Source organism: Ambystoma mexicanum, chromosome 2p, assembly GCF_040938575.1.
Source record: "Ambystoma mexicanum isolate Mex_15411 chromosome 2p, UKY_AmexF1_1, whole genome shotgun sequence".
Taxonomy (NCBI): Eukaryota; Metazoa; Chordata; class Amphibia; order Caudata; family Ambystomatidae; genus Ambystoma; species Ambystoma mexicanum.
Window position 1 is genome coordinate 913,035,120 of NC_090923.1, and position 22,124 is coordinate 913,057,243.

The window sequence follows — 22,124 nt, forward strand, 5'->3', positions numbered from 1 at the left end:
GACTTCATGACCTCCATATGATACATCATAAAAGGTTTCTATGGCCTTATTGGCCTGTTGGGTCAACACTGTCTCTGACCATGTTTCTCTTATCATCCTCACCAGCCTGGTGTACGTGATGTATTGTCCTACGTGCAGACCCGTATCTTCTCTAAGTGTGTCAAACTCCACCACCTTACCATCTTGCCACATGTCCCCAAGGGTTACTATCCCGATCAATTCCCAGTGCTTCCTGACTATCATCCTCATCTGCCCGTCAACCCCATCCAGTGCCACTAATGGCATCTGTAGGGAGCATGGGAGTGGACTCCCCATTACCCGGCAGGCTCTCCGCCATAATTGCCAGCCCAGATCTAGCATTCTTGTCTCATTGACCCGTTGCAATCTTGGCAGCCATATCCATTCATTCATTCAGAAAAAACAGAGCACATCCCCGACCCCAGCAGTCTGGACTCTGGTGTGGGTTCACCAGATAGCCACCTTACCACATACTGTAATTGGCTAGCCAAATAATATATTTCAAAATTGGGAAGCTTAATGCTTCCCTGTTTGTACGGGTTCTGTAGTTTCCATAGTGCTATCCTATTTTGGGAATTATGCCATATGAACCCTCTGAACATGCTCTGGACCTTGGCAAATAATCATTTGGGTATCATGTACGGTGTATTCGCAAAGTAGTGTAGTAGCCTAGGCAGCACCACCATTTTTATCAGTGCCACCCTCCCCATCATTGTCAAAAGTAGCTTGGCCCAGAACCCCATGCAATTACCGATTTTAGTCACCACCTTCTCTGTGTTTTGTTTATGTTCAACCTCCACCCTGTGGTATACATCTATCCCCAAGTATCTGAAAGTCTCAGTTTCCCACCCTATCTGCAATACTGGCAGTTTATCTCATGTTATCCCCACATATCTGCCAAGGGCAAATATACATGCCTGGTGTACGTGATGTATTGTCCTACGTGCAGACCCGTATCTTCTCTAAGTGTGTCAAACTCCACCACCTTACCATCTTGCCACATGTCCCCAAGGGTTACTATCCCGATCAATTCCCAGTGCTTCCTGACTATCATCCTCATCTGCCCGTCAACCCCATCCAGTGCCACTAATGGCATCTGTAGGGAGCATGGGAGTGGACTCCCCATTACCCGGCAGGCTCTCCGCCATAATTGCCAGCCCAGATCTAGCATTCTTGTCTCATTGACCCGTTGCAATCTTGGCAGCCATATCCATTCATTCAGAAAAAACAGAGCACATCCCCGACCCCAGCAGTCTGGACTCCGGTGTGGGTTCACCAGATAGCCACCTTGACACATACTGTAATTGGCTAGCCAAATAATATATTTCAAAATTGGGAAGCTTAATGCTTCCCTGTTTGTACGGGTTCTGTAGTTTCCATAGTGCTATCCTATTTTGGGAATAATGCCATATGAACCCTCTGAACATGCTCTGGACCTTGGCAAATAATCATTTGGGTATCATGTACGGTGTATTCGCAAAGTAGTGTAGTAGCCTAGGCAGCACCACCATTTTTATCAGTGCCACCCTCCCCATCATTGTCAAAAGTAGCTTGGCCCAGAACCCCATGCAATTACCGATTTTAGTCACCACCTTCTCTGTGTTTTGTTTTTGTTCAACCTCCACCCTGTGGTATACATCTATCCCCAAGTATCTGAAAGTCTCAGTTTCCCACCCTATCTGCAATACTGGCAGTTTATCTCATGTTATCCCCACATATCTGCCAAGGGGAAATATACATGATTTTTTGGGGTTTACTGTTATGCCAGACAGCACTGCATATCGCTCCATAAACTCCAAAATATAATGTAGGTTCAAGTACAGCTGCATGTCGTCTGCATACAGCAATATCAGGTGTCGCCCACCCTTTGTGCTAATCCCAACTTCTCCATATGTCTGCCTCAAGTATATCGCCAGGGTTTCAAGTGCTAAAATAAACAGCATTGGGGAGTACAGACATCCCTGCCTAGTACCCCTACTAAGTTGCCACCGGTCTGAGATGGTAGCTCCCGTTTTGACTCTTGCTAATGGTCTGCTGTACAACAGCTGGACCCACTTCAAATACGTGGGCCCGACGTCATATTCTTTCAGGGCAGCCATCAACCATGGCCATTTCACTGAGTCGAAGGCCTTCACTGCATCCAATGAAATTATTGCAACCTCCTGGGAACTCCCTTCTGTCTGTTCTATAAAGTGATGGAGCCTCCTAAGATTGTCAGTTATGTTCCTGTGCGGGACATACCCTGACTGGTCCGAATGTATGAGTTTGTTGATAACTAGTCTCAGCCTGTTAGCCATCACCGCTGTGAGTATCTTACTGTCTTGGTTAAGCATGGACAGTGGTCTATATGGTCCACAATCCGTACTCGGCTTGTTAGGTTTAAGGAGCGGAATAATAATCGCCTCCCTGAGGGACTCTTGCAGCGTCCCTTTGCCAAACGCCTCGTTTATCATTGCAAGCATCGGGGGGAGCAGATTTGACCAGTATGCTTTGTAGAATTCACTAGGGAGTCCATCCACTCTCGGGGCTTTATTGGTGGGTAGTGCTTTAACCACTTCTTCTAGTTCTTCTAGTGTAATCAGGGCCTCTAAATTCTCTCTTTCCGCTGTGTCGAGTTTAGGAAGATTAATTTCTGCCAATGTTTCTATCGCGTCCAATTCCTCCCCCTCCTTCACATCCATGTATAATCGCTGATAGTACTCCCGAAAACATTCATTACACCTTCTTGGGTATCTAGTAACCGACCATCCTCTCCATGTACCGCTCTGATTGGTTGTCTGGGGGTCTTGCTCTTATACAGCCATGCTAGTAATCTACCTGGCTTATCTCCCTCCGCATGTTGCCTTTCTGCATATTTTTTATAGTTTAGGTTGCATAGTCTGTCTCAGCGAGCCCTACAGTCTTGTTATAGCTGCCGTATGGTCTCAACCCCTTCTCGGGAATTCCCATCCTCCCGCATTATGGTCGCCATTTCCCTTTCTGCCTTGTGTAATTCCTGTATCATCCCTCCTTGCAGTCCCTTGGATTGAGAGATCGCCGGCCCCCTCCCCACCACCTTAAATGCCTCCCACAGTGTGCCAGCCGATGACTTGGAAAGCATCCTTAACTGCCAATAGTAATTTTTCTGTCACTGTGTAGTGTGTCTCAGTAGGTGAGAATTGACAGCAATGGTAAGCAACCAGATGTAGTAAACCTGTTGTTGGGCAAGTTTGGGACATGACATCACCTAAAGCATAAGACGAGGCATTAGCCTCTACCAAAAAGGTCAAGTTCGGGTTGGGGTGTTGTAAAATGGGGGGCGTGGTGAATGCTAACTTGGGTGTGCCAAAGGCTTCCTGATGTTGTGTGGTCCAGACATAGGGATTTTTTGGGCTAGTGAGTTGGGTCAAGGGGGGGCAATAGCAGAGAAACCAGAGATGAACCTCCTATAAAAGTTCACAAAACCCAGAAAGGATTGGAGTGTCTTGATGGTAGTGGGAACGAGCCAGTCGAGGATGGTCTGGATCTTTGAGGTGTTCATGGAAAGTCCCTTGGGCGTGATGTGAAAGCCTAGGAAGTCGATTTCTGTGGAGGAAAGAGACAATTCTTGGGCTTAGCGTAGAGGGAATTGGCCTTGAGACGGGTGAGGACTTCCTTAAAATGTTGCACGTGTGCTTGGTATAAAGGAGAAAAGATCAGGATGTCATCAAGATAGACAATGACGTACGTATCAAGGGTGTTGTGAAACAGGTCATTCATAAACCGCTGAAAAGTGGCGGGAGCATTGCACAAGCCAAACAGCATCACAGTGTATTCAAAGAGGCTGTGGCGAGTGCAAAACGCTGTCTTCCACTCACCGCCCCTTCCTCATACGTACCAAATTGTATGCCCCCCTAAGGTCCAATTTAGTGAAAATCTTGGCAAGACCTATTTGTTCTAATAGGGCAGTGATCAGTGGAATGGGATATTGTTTTTTTACTGTGATTTGGTTGAGGCAGCTATAATCCACACAAGGGTGGAGATCCCCCTCCCTCTTGGGAGCAAAGAAGATGGGACTTGCAGCAGGAGACTGGGAGGGCCTAATATGACCTAGACGTAGGGAAAGTGTTAGACATTCTTTCAGGGCCTGATCCTCCGAGGGTAATAATGCATAAATGCGACCACATGGTATCTCTGCCCCTGGGACCAGATAGATTGGGCAGTCATATGGCCGATGAGGTGTGAGCCTTTCAGCACTGCCTTTATCGAAGACTTCCTCAAACCATGGTATTTGGACGGTACGCCTGGCATGACAGCACCCACCATGTGGCTAGGGGACGTCTGTATGCTCTCTTGTTGAACAAACTGTGTATGATGTGCAATGGCAGCAAGAGCCTGACAAGGGGAGTGGGGAATGTCCCCTAAACAGTGTTCCTGGCAAAATTGAGATTCAAAGAAGACGTGACCCTGGGTCCAATCAATCATAGGGTTATGTACCCTGAGCCATGGGATACCCAGGATGATCCCAAACTGAGGTGTTGTTGTCAGGTCAAAAGTGATCTCTTCCTTATGGGAATCTAGTATTAGCGTAAGAGGTAAGGTTTGTTGTTAGATGGGTCCTGATATCAGGAGGGTGCCGTCAAAGGCCTGGATTGGATCTGGTCTAGTCCTGTTTTGCAGGGGTAAATTCAGCGAAGTCGCAAGGGCAATATCGATATAATTGCCACATCAGCTGCCTATGGATAAGGCCTTTGCCACTCTCTGCAGCTCCGCTGCGAGTGGTCTCCAGAGGTCCCCAGATCGGGCAGGAGCCTGCACCTGCACCCAGGGGAAGGATGCCAGCACCCGACGCCATTATGCCCTACGCGGTCCCCGCCGCAATACACATCGGCAGCGAGCCGTGTCTCGCTTCCATGGCAACCAGGATCATCCCAGCCCGAACCGAGTCAGGTGACTCGTACACCGTTGCCTGCAGCCCCTCCTCTCCCACTTTAAAGGGAGAGGAGCAGCACCGCCAGGCAAAGCTGCTTTATGGCACAGGCCTATGAATAAGGCCTTTGCCACACTCTGCAGCTAAGCTGCGAGTGGTCTCCAGAGGTCCCCAGATCAGACAGGAGCCTGCACCTGCACCCAGAGGAAGGAGGCCAGCACCCGACGCCATTATGCCCCACGCGGCCCCCGCCGCAATACACATCGGCCGCAAGCCGTGTCTCGCTTCCATGGCAACCAGGATCATCCCAGCCCGAACCCAAGTGTGGTGATTCGTACACCGTTGCCTGCAGCCCCTCCTCTCCCGCTGCTCGATGACGCTGGATGGAGCTCCCGGCGGCCGTCAACAAGGTAAGCCTTCCAGCTGGCTCCTGAAACATCCACTCTGCTCTGCTCGAAACGCACGCCTCTGCACACGCACTTTACCATCCCAACGTACTTACTCCCCAAGCACAAACTTTCGTAATAAGCGCCTCGGTAGTAGGTGTTGGGCTGATACCTCTATGGCCAATGCTACCTTCTGCTCCCCCGGCGCTGCCTACCATGACCCTAACCCTCTACTACCATTCACACGAGCGCCCAATGCTGCACACTGGCCTGGGCCTGTTGCCCCCACTATATTGAATCTGCCTGTGATGCCTGCTGCACCCATTGGATCTAATCTGCCTGTGATACCCGCTGCACCCATTGTATTGACTGCTGCACCCATTGTATTGAATCTGCCTGTGGTGCCTGCTGCACCCATTGTATCTAATCTACCTGTGGTGCCTGCTGCACCCATTGTATCCAATCTGCCTCTGGTGCCTGCTACCCCCACTGTATTGACTGCTGCACCCATTGTATCTAATCTGCCTGTGGTGCCTGCTGCACCCATTGTATCTAATCTACCTGTGGTGCCTGCTGCACCCATTGTATCCAATCTGCCTCTGGTGCCTGCTACCCCCACTGTATTGACTGCTGCACCCATTGTATTGAATCTGCCTGTGGTGCCTGCTGCACCCATTGTATCTAATCTGCCAATGGTGCATGCTGCACCCATTGTAAGTAATCTGCCTGTGGTGCCTGCTGCACCCATTGTATCTAATCTGCCTGTGGTGACTGCTGCACCCATTGTATCTAATCTGCCTGTGGTGCATGCTGCACCCATTGTATCTAATCTGCCTGTGGTGTCTGCTGCACCCACTGTATTGAACCTGCCTCTGCCGGATGCCCATGACAAAACCATCATGCCTACGCATGACCCCATGGCTTCCTCATCCATGGCCCAACTGACCTCCACCCTTAAATGTGCCCTAACAAATGCCCGCTCAGTTCCTGCACATGCCCTAGACATTCATGACCTAATTCTTAAAAACAGCACTGACCTCCTTATTATCACAGAATCCTGGCTGAATGACTCATCAGGCCCGGCCCTCTCCCTGGCTATCCCAGACGGATACACCATCTATAGGCAAGATCGACCCCTTCTCAGAGGCGGGGGAGTAGCCCTCATCGCCAAAGACAACCTCACCATTAGGAGGATTGAAGGTGAACTTGGCCACAACTGTGACTACCTTCCCCTCAGAATCTATCTCTCTCCTAACCTCACCTTGACCCTTCATATTGTTTATCGACCTCCGGGTCCTATCGCCGAATTCCAGTAATCCCTCATACATGCGCTTTCAGCGAATTTAAAGAGAAAATCCAAAGTCCTTCTCACAGGTGACCTCAACCTAGGCCTTAACGATCCTAATGACTCCCACGTGACTGCTCTAAACAAAGCCCTCTCCACTCTCGGATTCGCACAAACCATCTCGAATCCTAGCCACATCAAAGGACGTTCCTTAGACTGGGTTGCCCACCACAACTGCCCAGTGCTAATCACCGGAAACTCTCCTGTCCCATGGACAGACCACCACCACATCCAATTTGACCTGGACACATCTAAAGGGCCCCCTAAACCCACCATCCCTCTTCCCGCAGCTCTCGCCAGAAGCTCCCGCCTAATAATTGTAGAAAGGATCACACCCTTCCCTGAGATACCAGCTCTTCAAGCCCCCTTCTCGACAGACCCCGACACCCTTGCCAACGTTTTCAAACTGGCAATCACCAATGCAGTTGATGCCATCGCCCCTCTCACTCTCAGAAAAGCTAAGAAAGCCAAGCATACCAATGCATGGTTCTCCCAAGAGCTTCTTGAGCTTCGGTCTAAGAAGCGAGCTGCCCTCTCATCCTGGAGAAACAAACCTAATGACGCTACTAAATCCACCTTTGAGACTATCTCTAAGGACTACAAATCAGCTATTATCCTCGCTAAAGCTAACTCATTCAACAATAGGATTGCCAATGCTAAATCTAGTACCAAAGAAATCTTCACCATCTTTAGGGAACTTGAAACTCCATCCACCCCACCATCCACCATCCACCATCTTGAAAGATGAAAAATGGTGCAATGACATCCAATCAGCCATGCTTAATAAACTAAACACCTTGCAAACCAAATTCAGGCACACCAAAAAGCTCTGACCCTCCTAATTGCCAACCAGAATATCAACATCAACAAAGAGACCAAAACCCACTCCTGCCCGCCTTTCGACTTCAAGGACATCACCGAATCTGAAGTCATCACGCTCCTAAAACCATCAAACCATCTAACTAGAAAGGTGACGTTTGCCCTGCACAGTTAGTGAAAGACTGTGGCCCTACCCTTGCCCTCTTCCTCACAGCCTTCATAAATGCATCCTTTCACTCTGGCCATGTTCCGTCTGATCTTAAGGAAGCTTGGGTTTGTCTGCTCCTCAAAAAACCCTCACTTGACCCATCAGTACCGGGGAACTACAGGCCCATTACCACTGTCCCCTTTCTCCTGAAAATTCTGGACAAAGCGGCCTACCAGCAAGTCCAAAAATTCCTCGAAGAGCACCGCCTTCTTGGCCTTCGGCAGTCTGGTTTCAGACCTCGACATGGGACAGAAATGGCTCTACTTGACCTAAAAAATCAAATGGACGACATTCGTGACGCTGGCAAACCAGCGTTCCTGCTCCTCCTCGATCTATCTGCGGCATTCGACCTCGTCGATCACAACACTCTATGCCACCATCTCTCTATTGCAGCTAACTTCTCCCCGAAAGCATGCGCATGGATCACCTCCTTCCTACAGGAAAGGGCCATGAAAGTTTTTTCTGATTCAGCATGCGCCTCTCTCAGTCACATCAAATGTGCAGTGCCCCAGGGCTCCTGCATAGCGCCCACCATTTACAACCTGTTCACCTGGCCTCTCTTCAATCTCCTCGATGCCATTGGCATCTCATACACCAACTATGCGGATGACACCCAAGTGCTCATCCCGCTCACAGGTGACTACGAGTTAGACAAGAACACCCTCAATTCCATCTACGCCACCATCCAAGCTTGGATGGCAGACAACTGGCTATGTCTTAATAGCGAGAAGACCGAGCTTCTACTTATCGGGTCACCAACAATTCTAGGCAACCTCGACAAACAATACTCGTCCTTTACCATCGACAACATACCGATTGCGGTATCCCAAACAGTGAAGACTCTAGGAGTCTACCTTGACTCCAACCTCACCATGGACAGGCATGTTAATGCCATAGCCTCTTCATCTGCATACTACTCCAAACTCATCTACGCAGCAAGACCCTTCATCTCTCCTCAAAATGGCCTCACTATTGCCAGGGCCATGATAGGATCCAGGTTGGACTACTGCAATGCGCTCCTTGGTGGAACCTTGGGCAAAAACATCGCTAAACTCCAACTTGCCCAGAACAACGGCCTCAGGGTCACCACAGGTTTCTCCAGGAAAGACCACACCTCTGACCTTAGAAGGCAGGTCCACTGGCTGCCCATTAGGCAGAGGATCACCTTTAAAATACTCTCCCTCACCCATAAATGCCTCCATGACCTTGCTCCCCCTTACCTTGCCCAGAGGATTTCACGACTCACCTCTGCCAGGCCCTCTAGATCTGCCTACACCAACCTGATTCTTACACCCATGACCTGCAGAGTACGTGCGGGTGGTTCGAGCTTCCCAGCTCTAGCAGCTTCACACTGGAACGCCCTACCCACGCACCTCAGGGGGATTGACTCTCACTTAGCCTTCCGCAAAGCCTTAGAAACCAGGCTGTTTGTCTAAACCCTCCTGCCATGATCTCTTCAGGCAGACGAACGCCATATGTAACCACCCTCCGCTTTCTATCTCTGTAACTAAGTAGCTATGTTTTCTATGTATACATAACCTTGCTTGCATACACCTTCATGTAATAGCACCTCGATGTCTATTGGCTGCAGTGCGCTCTACAAATGTAAAAAATAAATAAGAGGAGGGCCTGGACAACCATGGGAATTGTAGAACCAGTGGTGCGCATAGGATCTGAGGACATGAAGCCAGGGCTCATCCGTGCCCCCTGTTCTAGGGATGAGCCTTCTGAAAACCTGTGGGCCTTTTAGGTCTCTTAAGACATTCCTTTACGAAATTACCGTTCTGCCCACAATAGAAATAGACATTGGAGAGGCGGCACCGTTCCTGTTCGGCAGGAGAAATAGGACCACGCACACCTCCTATCTGCATGGGCTCTCCTGAGGACTCACTGGACGGAGAACCTACAGAAAAAGATAGACAAGGTGGTTTACCAGTTTCAGACTTCCGTTCCACTCTACGGGCGTCCACTTGAAGGGCTAAAGCCACCAATTCCAGATATTGAACAGGTAAGGTGGGAATGACAGCTAAGGCAGCCTTCATGGTGTCACTGAGGCCTGTCATGGCCACAGGCCTCAGAACACAAAAACCACACCATCTAGTGATGGGGGCAATGGGTCACTTGACTCACTTATGTCCCTTTGGGACCCATAAACACAGGGGCACTGGCTGGACTCAGTCCTGGCACCTTTGGTGCCAGGCTCATATAGAGATGTGAGCAGGAACCCTTTATTTCAGTGCAGGAGTGCTTTTATTTTACAAGAACATTCCAGGAGCTGAAAGCCTTTATTCCAGAGAACATCCTCATGTGCTGCCTCATTGGGTGTGGCTTCCTAGGCCTGGTCTTCATAAGCTGACTCATCGGGTGTGGCAGGGTGTGGCAGGCAGGCTGAACCTGGTGGGTGTGGCTTCAGAAGCTCAGCTATATAAGCTGCTCCATCCTTAAGGCTGGTGCTTCGCGTTACTGTGCACTTGCGTGCAACGTGATGCTCCCCGCCGCTTGGACCAGTTTACTTACCTTTGAAACCAGGCGTTCTCCTGCATACTCACCTCCAGGAAACCTGTGCTTTATCACTTCATCTGCAGACTCATCTCCTGACATCCAGTGATCTTGGTCCCGACGCCGCAGCACCGCACTCCGTATCCACGAACTCGGACCCTGTGAAGAAGAAGAAAGACAAGGTTAGAACATCCGTCCTAGGGCCGCGCAGCATTTGAACCCTGCGCGGCCCCTAGTTAACAATTTACCAGCTGCTGTACCACTGCAGCTTCGTTCCTCATTCCCTCCGGCTGCTGCCTCGAGCTCAGCTGCTTCTGCCAGGCCGGCAACATCACCTGCAAGGGAAGAAAGCAAAAGAGCAAACATCAAAAGTGGAACGGACAGCAATACAAGACAACAAACTTTACAATACAACAAAAACAGATGAGGAAAGACAAAGGCAAACCAGGTTACCTGAAGTAGCAGTCGCAGCAGGACTGGACTACCACGTGCCAGGGACCAGTGAAGGAACTCAGTCCAGATCATACAAGCGGCCCTGCCAGAAGCAGGAGGACGGAGTGCTCGCCAAAACTAATCAACAGGTGAGCTTTCCAGGGACAGCGCATCCCACGGGTACCACAGTTTGGGAGAAGGGGTCTGGAAGGGGATCAGGCGCACAAGCTGGCATACTCACGCCCCCTATTCTCCCCGCAGGAGCAGTCCCGAGCAGCATCACCTATCACCACCAGTCACCACATAAGCGTAGAGGGCGAAGTCGGACCCGAGCGACCTCACCTCCGGGAGGGCTGCAACCGTGCCCCAACGCCTCCGCAGAGACCAGGTGAGCGTAACAGGCCCCTGTAAAACACTACGGCTTTTTTATGCTCAGGCCAGGCAGTCTCCACCGACAATTGATTGAACCTACTGATGTACTCAATCAGACTGGCCTTGCCTTGGACCAGATACAGTAATTCAAGGTCTCGGGGTTTGTGCTTTATAACATGTATCAAATACACCCGTCATTTCAGACACTAATTGGTCTAAATCATACAAGACGGTGCTGTTGCTTTCCAACAGTGGGTTGGCCCAGGGGGCCGCTATGCCGCTTAAATGTGAGAGTATGAATGCACCTTTAGTGGTGGGATTAGTGAACATAGGAGGCCTGCACAGGAAGTGTAATTTACATTGATTAAGGAATGTACGGAACTTCTGAGGCTCACCTTGAAATTTCTCTGGGGCAGCCAAAGGGAATGGTGTAGGAACATAAACAGGATTCTGGGGTGGGATGTTGACTGGGGGAACGGGTTGACCAGGCGGATCCCCAAACTCGGGATCTGGAGGTAGGGCATGGCGCTCACTCTGGATGGCATCTAAAAGTTGGTGTATGGCGGTGGACATGTCCGCCAATAACACCGTGATAGCCTGCCCCAGAACGGCTACCAGATCCCCAGTGGCTGTCTCCATAGTCCAAGCGGTAAAGAAGGCTTCTCAGTCTGTCAAGACTTGAGTTACCGCGTGGACTAAGAATACCTCCGTCCCCAAGCACCAGTCAGGGAGGACTCACTCACTGACCGATTATTGAGGCCACAGGTGGCTGGAACAACAGCACCGGGTCCCCAGGTAGCTGCAAAGGAAAACAATACAGGTTAAGGGTAATTCAATGGTAAGTACAGGCAATAAACCAATAGGGAACTACCCCTACCTATTAGAAACTGGAGACAGGTCTTCTAGTGGGAGCAGGTGTGGGACTCCCAAGGTTCAGGAGGCAAAACCCCTACCACTGGGGTGCAGTGATGTGTGTAGGTATGATCCAGCACCTAAGGTAACGTGTTCCAAAAAGTGTTACAACAGAACCACAAATAATCCCAGACAAGGTACAGTGAAGGAAAGTTCAAGTCAGTCAAAAAACCAGATCCAAGGTCAGAAGCACGGGTAATCCAAATGGGCAAAGCAACGTAAGCAGAGTCAGGGAAAATGCAAAAAGTAATCCAAAAACGTAGCCGAGGTCCAAAATCCAGGTATCAAAACAACATAGAATGAGCCGCAATGAGAGAACCTTAACGCCGGCCGGGAACACAGCTGAGACGGAGTGAACTCTGCGCCGAGCGTCCATTTAACCTCGTTGTCCGGATAACTAGCCACGTGACTTCTGGCGGGTAACCAGCCACGTGACTTCGGGCATGTCACTTGACTGGCCGTGAATGTTCCTCGTCTCTCTCCCAGATGCCATGGCAACCGCCAGCGCAGCCGCATCAGCTGGCCATGTCTCTTCCGTAAGATCACGGTCCTTTCCCCCCGGTGATTCCCAAAAGAAGGGATTTGTTTATTGATCCCCCAACATGAAGGCGGAGCAGAGGGAGGACATGGAAGGTGTTTGCGCTGGGCATGATGGTAAGGGAGTGATTGATTCTTGACATTTAAGACTTTCCGTCTGTCCGTTGGACTGGGGTGGTGTCCGGATGAGAGAGCGTGCTCGATACCTAGCAATTCAAAAAGTTTCTTCCAAAACCTAGAGGTAAACTGGGTTCCTCTGTCGGAGGTCACAGATCCCGGTATACCATGCAGATGAAATATTTCCCGAAAGAAAACTGTAGCTGTCTCATAAGCCGCGCGAACTCCCTGAAGGGGTAGGAAATTAGCCATCTTGCTAAATGAATCCACCAACACCATGATGAAGGTGTAACTCTTAGAAAGAGGGAGTTCTACGACAGAATCAGAGGAAATGTGACTCCAAGGTTTGGTTGGAGTAGGTCTCTGTTCCAGTAAACCGATGGGTCTGTTGGTCTTGTATTTGTTTTGTGCACAAACTGGACATGATTTAACATTCGTTTTAACATTCATACCCATTGTAGGCCACCAAAAAGAGCGATGGGTAAGGTTGAGAGTAGCATCATAACCATGGTGCCCTGCATTCTTACTGTCATGACACCAAGACATTACCCTTTCTTGTAGAGAGGAATCTGGTACAACCAGGAGATTGTCACGAAAAACAATACTGTCTCTTAGGGTGAATTCTGTACCACTCCAGTCGGTCTCACTCCTGGTGGAAGCATCTTTAACCTCTTGCAGAAACGAAGACACCGAACACAGGAACATATTCCTGCCTGATAAAGAGAGGTTCTCTATGGGTTTCGGTAGAGGAACTGGTATAGAAGCTCTGTGATAATCCGTCTGAAACCAAATTTTCTGACCCTGGAATGTAGGTGATTAAAAATCAAACGGGGCAAAGAAATACGCCCATCTTGTATGGTCAGTCCGGATTGAGAAAGGACTGGTGACTCCCTGGAGTAAGTGTTGCCACATGATGCAAGCCTGCTTCATAGCCATGAGCTCCTTTTCGATGACTGAATAATTCAGTTCGCTAGGACAAAAGGTCTTTGACAGGTAAGCTATGGGGTGTTCTTTTCCATCAATCTCCTCTTTAAGAACGGCTCTGTGGGCGCCTGCGGAGGCATCAGTCTCAGCGATGAAGGCAAGAGATTGTTGTGTTGTTTCAGGATGGGTGCAGTGCAGAACCTATCCTTGAGAAGACAAAAGGTTTCATCTGCAGTTGTATTCCAGGTAAACCGGTTTCCCTTCTTCAGTAAACATGTGATGGGAAGTACAGTTGAGGAAAAATCGGAGATGAATCTTCGGTAGAAATGTGCCAGTCCAAGGAATCATTGGACTTCTTTAACCGATGCAGGCACTGGCCATCTAAGTATAGAGGATACCTTATGTTGGTCCATGGCTATCCCTTGATCGGAGAGGACAAATCCCGAATAGGGAACTGAGGTAACCTTAAAGAGGCACTTTTCTGGTTTGACCAGTAGTTGGTTCCTTCTTAATCTTTCCAAAACTTAAAAAAGGTGTTGTTGGTGCAGCTCTTTGGACCGTGAGAAAACCGGAATGTCATCCAGGCAAATTATGACTGTTCTGAATAACAGATCAGAAAATAAATTATACATAAACCGTTGGAAGATGGCAGGGGCATTGACTAATCCAAACAGCATGGCACATTATTCAAAGTGGTTGTACGGAGTCCTGAAGGCAGTCTTTCATTCACCCCCCCCGAGTGTGTACGCAGAAGTTGGTAAGCGCCCCGTAAATCCAATTTGGTGAAGATGACAGCACCTTGGACCGCCTCCAGGATCTCCCTTATAAGGGCCATGGGAAATCTGTTCCGTACGGTCACCTTATTCAGACCCCTGTAGTCAATACAAGGCCTGAGTTCTTGAGAGTCCTTTGGGGATGAAGAACAACGAAGCCCCAGCAGGAGACTTTGAGGGGTGAATGAGTCTGTTCTTCAAGTTTTCTTTTAGGTACTCCTTGAGCACCTTCTTCTCTGGGACGGTTAAGGATAACATGGGGCCAAAAGGTACCAAAGCTTTAGAAGACAGTCCTATGGCACAAACCTAGGGAAGTGGGGAGGAGGTTTCTTATCTGCTATGTCTAGAAAGAATTCACTAAAGCATTGGTAGGGGGTAGTTATGCAATTCACTTCTGCAATAGATGACCAAGAGACCACGCATTCAGCAGTGGTGGGTTTTACCCCAGAAGTGGGTTAGACAATGCGTGGAACAAAACTCGGAACAAAGACAGAGGGTATTTTCCTTCCAATTGATATGGGGATTATTCTTCCTTAGCCACGGAATACCCAGTATCAGGGGGAAATGTGCAGCTCTGATGAGATCAAATGAGAGGGTCTCCCGATGATCAAAAACTGATATCTGTAAAAGTACCGAAACATGGGTGATCAGACCAGAACTAAGAGGGTTACCATCAACCCCTTCCACTGGTTGTTTTTCTATGTGTTATTGTTGAGGTATTCTTTAATTCTTAGCCCAAATAACATCCATAAAGTTGCCCACTGCTCCACTGTCAAAGCCAAGACTTCAGTCCTTTTCCCGGTTACTTCTAGCAGTAAGCGAACAACAAACGAGAATTGGATTGGGCAGAGTAGGAGTAGGTGGTTATAACTGGACCTTCCTTGTATCCCTGGCCAGTGGCCCATTCTATGGTAGAGGTCTGTCATTTTCCTGTTCTCCTCTTTGGAACTTCTGGACAGGCACTGAGCAGATGACTCCCGGCTCCACAATACATACACAGACCGAAATCTCTTCTTCTTTTCCTTTCCAAGGGAGATAACGGTCCTCTTGCGGATCCAATCTGCATGGGTTCCTCCTTGGGACTTTCACTGGACACAGAGGGTATAGTGGCCAGATGGGAGGGGAGGTTGTTCTTCCCTTGTAGTCTTTTCTTTTCTGATCTTCTTTCCTGCAGACAGTAATCAATCTGAAGCACTAGTGATATCAAGTCCGAAGGCGAAGACGGGCGAGCAAGTTCATCCTTCAGATCTTCCTGTAGACCCCTTCTGAAAATGGAGAATCGAGCCTCCTCTGGCCACCTGCTTCCACAGCTACACGCTTGAAATTAGTGATGAAGCTCATCAAGTAAGAGGAACCTTGACGGATATCCAAAAGTGTTTTGACAGCCGAGAAAACCACTTCGGGGTGTTCAAAAGTCCATTTAAGAAGGACAATGAAAGCACCATAGTCCTGCAAGATCGGATTGGAGGATGTGACCAATGGGGTGGCCCATGCTCGAGCGTTGTCGGTCATATTGGGAACCATAAAGCCAACACGTGCTTGGTCTGTGGCATAGGTGGAAAGCCGGAAGCTGAAGTGAACTATGCAGGCGTCTATGAATTCCTTGCTCTCTTTTGGCAATCCATCATTTGTATTTTATTTATCTTTTATTTGTATTTTATTAAGCGCCTTAAGCCAAAGCACTGAACATAAAAATGAAACACAGTACAATAAAAGTGAATAAGCAGTTAAATCCAGGAAACGATCGCTCAGGAATATTGTAGATCAGATTTTAAGGAACCTCGGAACCTCGGAAAAGAGAGTAGACAGTGACAGAGCGAAGGGAAAGTGGAAACACATTCCAATGGAGGGGAGCAAGAAGTTCAAAGGATCGAAAACAGGACTGAGCACAGGGGGGACGAGGAGCCAAACGTCTGAACTGAGAGGAAGACCGAAGAGAGCGAGAGGGAGTGTAAAAGGATATTAGTTCAGCAAGGTAGCTAGGGGCAAGGTCATAGAGAGACTTGAAGACAAGCGAGAGAACATTTTATTTAATTTGAGAATGAAAGGGCAGCCAACCAAGTGCAACAAGAGAGGAAGAAATGGAATCCCGAAATGTGAGAAGACACAATAGGCGAATAGAAGAACTGAAGACTGATCTAAGAGCAAGACGAGAATTGGGAAGACCAAACAGAGCAGCAGAACAGTAGAAAAGTCGAGAAAAGATTAAAGAGGAGAGTTTCAAAGCATGGAATGTAAGAAACGGGCGAACCTTACAGATGTTGTGAAGATGAAAACGACAAGAATGAGAGGTTAAAGAAATGTGATGAGAGAAAGAGAGATTTGAGTCGAAGTTGAGACCAAGATTACGAGCTGTGGATGAGACTGAGAGCTTAGAAGGAGGAAAAGATATGAAAGGAGGTGGAAGATGGGGAGGAAGAGTGTTAGCAGGGAAGAACAGTACTTCCGTCTTCCCAGTATTAAGAGTAAGAAAGTGGGAAGACATCAAAGATTTAATAGCAACTAAGCAAGCCAAGAGTGTGTGATGAATCTCTGGAGAAAAGGAAGAAAAGGATAGAAAGAGTTGAGTGTCGTCGGCGTAGAAATGATGAGATAAGCCAAAGGAGGAAATGATAGCTGTAAGATGTGATGTGAAAAGAGAAAGGGGCCTAGGACCGATCCTTGAGGTACCCTGTGAGCAAGCGAAAGAGACGTAGAGGACTTGCCTGCCCAGGAGACAGAAAACATTTGATTAGACAAATAGGAGTTAAACCAAGACAGAACAGAACCAGTAAGACCGAAAGAGGAAAGTGACGGCATATTTTCCTGAGGCAAGTCCCATAGGTTGGAGGTCCACAGAGCGGACCTCGCTAGCAGAAACCATCTGCCTGAGGACTGCATTTTCCAATTTCAGGTCTTGTATCTCTAGGGATAAGCCTTTCTCACAGCAAGGAGTTCCTGTACCTGTTCTGCGATAGCCATACTTGTTGTTGTTCTTAGGCGTTGCAAACTGTCAACAATGGAAGATTCTTCCTCAACTGAGTCTTCACAGCTGGAAGGACTAGGTGATTCATCCTTCGCTTTAGGCATTCCTATGCCAGCTGTCCACCAAGCAACGGCACAAGACTCCTTTTCGAAAATGCCAGTTGAAGGGAAAAAGCCCAAGGCATCAAAAAATAAAAAGAAGAATACTGTAGTTTTTGAATCTGCGCCTTTTCTGTTTTATTTCAAATTTTAACACATCTAAGTCATTGAATTATCAAAATGTGTGGATTCAGGGTTGCCTTAGGTCTTGTTGGCCCTTTTCTATAGTACTGGATTATTTCCATCCAGATAGATTGTGCTGGTTGTTATCCTTATGACACGTCAGGCTCACCCCCCAATCTGGGGATATCGCGCCCCCCAACTGTCATGATGCCCGCTCCCGGGGAGCCGGTTCAAGCCCAGCGTCCCCGAAAGCGGACATCCAGTCCCCAAGGAAGGACCCAGCAACCCCATATAGGGGCCCTTTGGACAGTGTCCTGGCGCCTATGGCGCCAGGCTCATAAAAGACATCAGTCCTGGCGCCATAGGCGCCAGGCTCCTTATGGGAATGCTTGGGTGCACTTCCCTGATGCAGACCATGCTGCAGGATCCCGGCCTCCTTGAGGCCTGAAAGGAACTACTTTACCTGTGGGACTAATTTACCATCCGGGCGTGGTCGGGGAAGGATACATACCTGATTGGAGGAAGGATACATACCTGGAACTTCTTCCAAGGCTATTTAAACCCCACCCGCACAGCCACACGTGCTTCGCGTTGTTCTGCATCTAGCAGCTGGACGCTCACCGTGTCTGCTCCTGCATCCTGACTTCTGCCATGCCTGCCAGCATCCTGGATCACCTGCAAAGGAAGAGAAGAAGAGAACAGAAGAAGGAAAAGTCCTTACCTGCTCAATCCGCATCCCGGAGACATCTCGCCGACAATCCTGAAAAGGAAGACTTTAATTTAAAAGCTCATCGCGTCGATCGCTGCAGCGCCGTATTCCACTCACCTTTACAGGTCGCCTCCATGTTCAGCAGCGATCATCCGGATTCGCAGTCACGCCCCAGCGCCTAGGGAGAAAAACACCAGAACAAAAGGTGAGAGAGAGAAGGGAATAAGGAAAGCTAAATCTCCATGTTAAGACTTACCTGTTGATTCATTCCCTCTTCATTTCGGGTCCGCGCCGCATCATGGCATTTCCGGACCCCAGCCCCTAATGGGAAAAAAAGACATCAGCGTTAATGAGCGAATGAAAAGACATTACCAAAAAAAACGCTCATTAAAGACTTACCTGATTTCTACAAGGATTTCACCTCTCATCTCGGGTCTGTGCCTGTTCCCCGGCATTCCGTACCCCGGCCCCTATGGGGAAAAAGACACTAGCATTAGTACATTAATGCATGGACACAAGGGGAACCTCTTATCAAAAACTTACCTGGAAGCCAAGCAAGTTTGGTTCTCACCAATCCGAAAATCCAGTGAAGTAACTGGATACCAACGCGCCCCTGCATCAGAAGCAGGATAGAGAGCTCGTCCTTCCAGACCCTAAGGTGAGACGCTACGAGAAATCACAGAAGGGTTTCAAGGAGGGTGAGAGGGGAAAGTGGGAGGCCGATTGCATTACCGCGCAGACAGTTAATCCACTATTTTTGCCTACAGAAGGCTACTTCTGCGAGCCAGACAAGCCAGATTTGGGGGCCCGGTCCAGTCCGTCTTCTGAACCCTGTGCATCACCTTAGAAGAGGTCACAGCAGCGCGAACCAGGCCAGCGCCTCCGTGGGAGTCAGGTGAGCGTAACACCAACTCCCTCACTCCTGGGGCGCCCCGGCCCATCTCATCGTCCAAGGCTTGCCCTCTTCCCCTGTAAGTTCCACGCAAGCAATCCTCGGACCCTACGTCCCAGAGCTCCAAGCGGCACTCTTGCGGAGGCGCACATAGTGGCCTCCCCAACTCATCTACAGCCTCCAGCCCGACCATCATGTTAAAGCAAACAAAAGCCAGCAAACACGGGGACATAGCCACCATGCTTACTGCCGCAGACAAAGGGAAGAAACCTGACCTCCCCAGCCCCCAAGCACAGATCCACCAGGAGGGGGGCAACCCCCCTGCCACCAGGAAGGATCTGCTAGCTTTCATGGCGGATATTAAAGTGGAATTTAGATGCTGCATCACTGAACTCTCCTCCAAACTGGATCAAACCGACCACAGAGTAATGGAGGTGGAGCAGAGGCTGGGGGAGGTGGAAGATCGTTCCCAGGATCAGGCATCCACGCTGGGGGAGATCCAACAAGCAGTGAGATCCTTGCAAGATAAGTGCGAAATCCTGGAGTACAAACAAGAAGACCTGGAAAATAGGGCCCGCCGCAACAACCTTCGAATCCGGGGGGTTCCATCCTCAGTCCCGGACAAAAAGCTGGCAGAATATGTGGGGGACTTCTTCCAAGCCCTTCTTCCAGACCTGGACACATTCTTATTACTCTCCAGATGTTATCACCAGGGTCCACTTCTTCTCCACGAAAGAGGCCATCTCAGCCATCAGTCGCTCCCAAGACGGGATCTCTTTTCAGGGCGAGCCTCTCCAGATCTATCAAGATCTCTCGCTGCTAACCCTCCAGAGGAGAAAAGCACTCCGATCCCTGGCCATCTTCCTCCAAGAGCGACAGGTTCGATATAGGTGGCTCTTCCCAACAGCCTTGCAATTTTCATATAATGGCACCCTACGAAGGATTAGCCACCTGGAAGATGCCAGTAGGTTCATGCACCCGGCCAGCCCTGAGGAGGCCGCCCCAGTGAGCTTGGACACATCCGGGACCCCGGAGGCCCCCGTGGCCCGGCAGCCTAGACGAGCCTCATGGTCAAGAGCCTCCCGCAGCAACAAGAGGCGATGAACACCCCCGGGGCCCCTCCACGGGACGCAGGGATGCACCTATGGACTAAGCGCCCAACTACCTGATGCACCAACCCATCATGCCCAATTTATCCGCCAACCTTGCTTCTCAACACGGCGAGCCTCATCCATGGATCATGTCCATTCCAAGGTTCGTACTATCTCCATGTCCTTGGAATTCTAAGTTACCCGATTGACTCGATTGGCCCTGTTGGCCAGGGGTCCGGCCGCATACACAATGCTGCCTACCCCGCCAGTTAAAAGATTGGCCCCCTGTTGGGGGCCCCTGTTAAAACCACAAGAGCAGGACAATCCACTCTTAGAACTCTCCTATGGCGACGGATGACAGCCTAACCCCCGGCCCCCTCCCACCAGCGCAATCCACAGAAGGCACACAGGTTCTTGAGCATCAGACATTACAATGCCTTTCCCTAAACGTCAATGGGCTGAATTCCCCCTGAAACGCAAATCGATACTACAAAAGTTGCAAGACGATGGGGCTGGAGTGGCCTTGCTTCAGGAAACCCTCCTCCTCCCAGCAGACTTAGGGCGCCTTCGCTCACGCCTATTTCCCCATCAATTCTTTGCTTTAGGAGGAACCAAGAGGGGGGGCACAGCGATTCTTTTCAGGAAAGACTTAAACCCCCAGATCTTGGACTCAATCTCATGCCCTGAAGGCCGCTTCGTGGCGGTTAAATGCATCTTAATGGGAAAACTCTTCACCTTTGTCTCGGTCTACGCCCCCAACTCGGGCCAAGCAGACTTCTACGACGCTCTGGGCGCCTCCCTCACGGGATTCACGGAGGGCCAAACAGTGATGGGGGAGACTTCAACGGGGTGCCAGATCCCACCAAAGACAAATCCCACCCCCCAACCGCGGGAGACTTCACACTGGCCCTCAGCCTCCTACGTCTGTTCAGAACCCTGGATGTGATAGACGCATGGTGGGTGCTCCACCCTACCGAAGGGGAATTTTCTTTTTTCTCCCATGTCCACCGAACGTTTTCAAGGATCGACCTCCTCTTACCCTCACCCCAGACTCTCACATATGCAAATGAGATCTCCATCGGCTTAAGAATTTTGTCAGACCATGCACCAATAATCATGGAACTTCAAACCCAAAACCCCGGAGCCAACCCTGCACGCAGATGGTCACTCTACGACCCGATTCTTAACGACATGCTGGTAAGGGACAGAATCGCAACCACTATCAAAAACTTCCTCGAGGAAAACCCAGTCACAGACACCTCGCCCGCTAACAATTGTGATGCCATGAAAGCTGTGATCAGGGGTGCCCTGATAGCACAAGGGGCGGCCTTCCACCGGAATCGCCGACAAGCCCGGCTAGCCCTCGAGGAGGAGCTGCAAGTAGCAGAGGAGGCGCAGAAGAGGCAGGGGTGGTCCCCCTAAACGCAGCGTGCGATCTGCACAGCCAGCAAGAAACTTGAAGCCCACTACGCGTAACACACCACACAACTAATGGCCAAGACCCGACAACTCTATTACGCCAAGAACAATAAAGCTAACAAATTCCTCGTAGCCAAACTGGCCAAAGCAAGGCGTTCCAATACGATTGCGGGGATGCGCGACCCACAAGGGAGGATGCACTACTCTGAGCAGGAGAAACAACAGCTGGCCACAGATCACATCACCCAAGTAATGACTGCACCCTCACGAGACTGGGCTGCACAGAGGGAATACCTGCGGGGAGCGGCCCTGCCTCAGCTGCCTGCCGCAATGAGAGAGAGCCTAGAGGCCCCAATCACCGCCGAGGAGGTCGACGAAGCCATCAAGTCCCTTAAAGCTCGGGCCCCGGGCCCGGACAGCTTCTCACCAAGATTTTACAAGATCTTCAAACTCCAACTAATCCCCACCATGATGACGCTCTTCAACTCATTCAAGGAGACAGGCGCGGTGACCCCCTCCATGCAGGAATCTATGACAATCCTCCTCCCCAAGCCAGGGAAAGACCCGAGAGACCCAGCTTCATACAGACCAATCGCT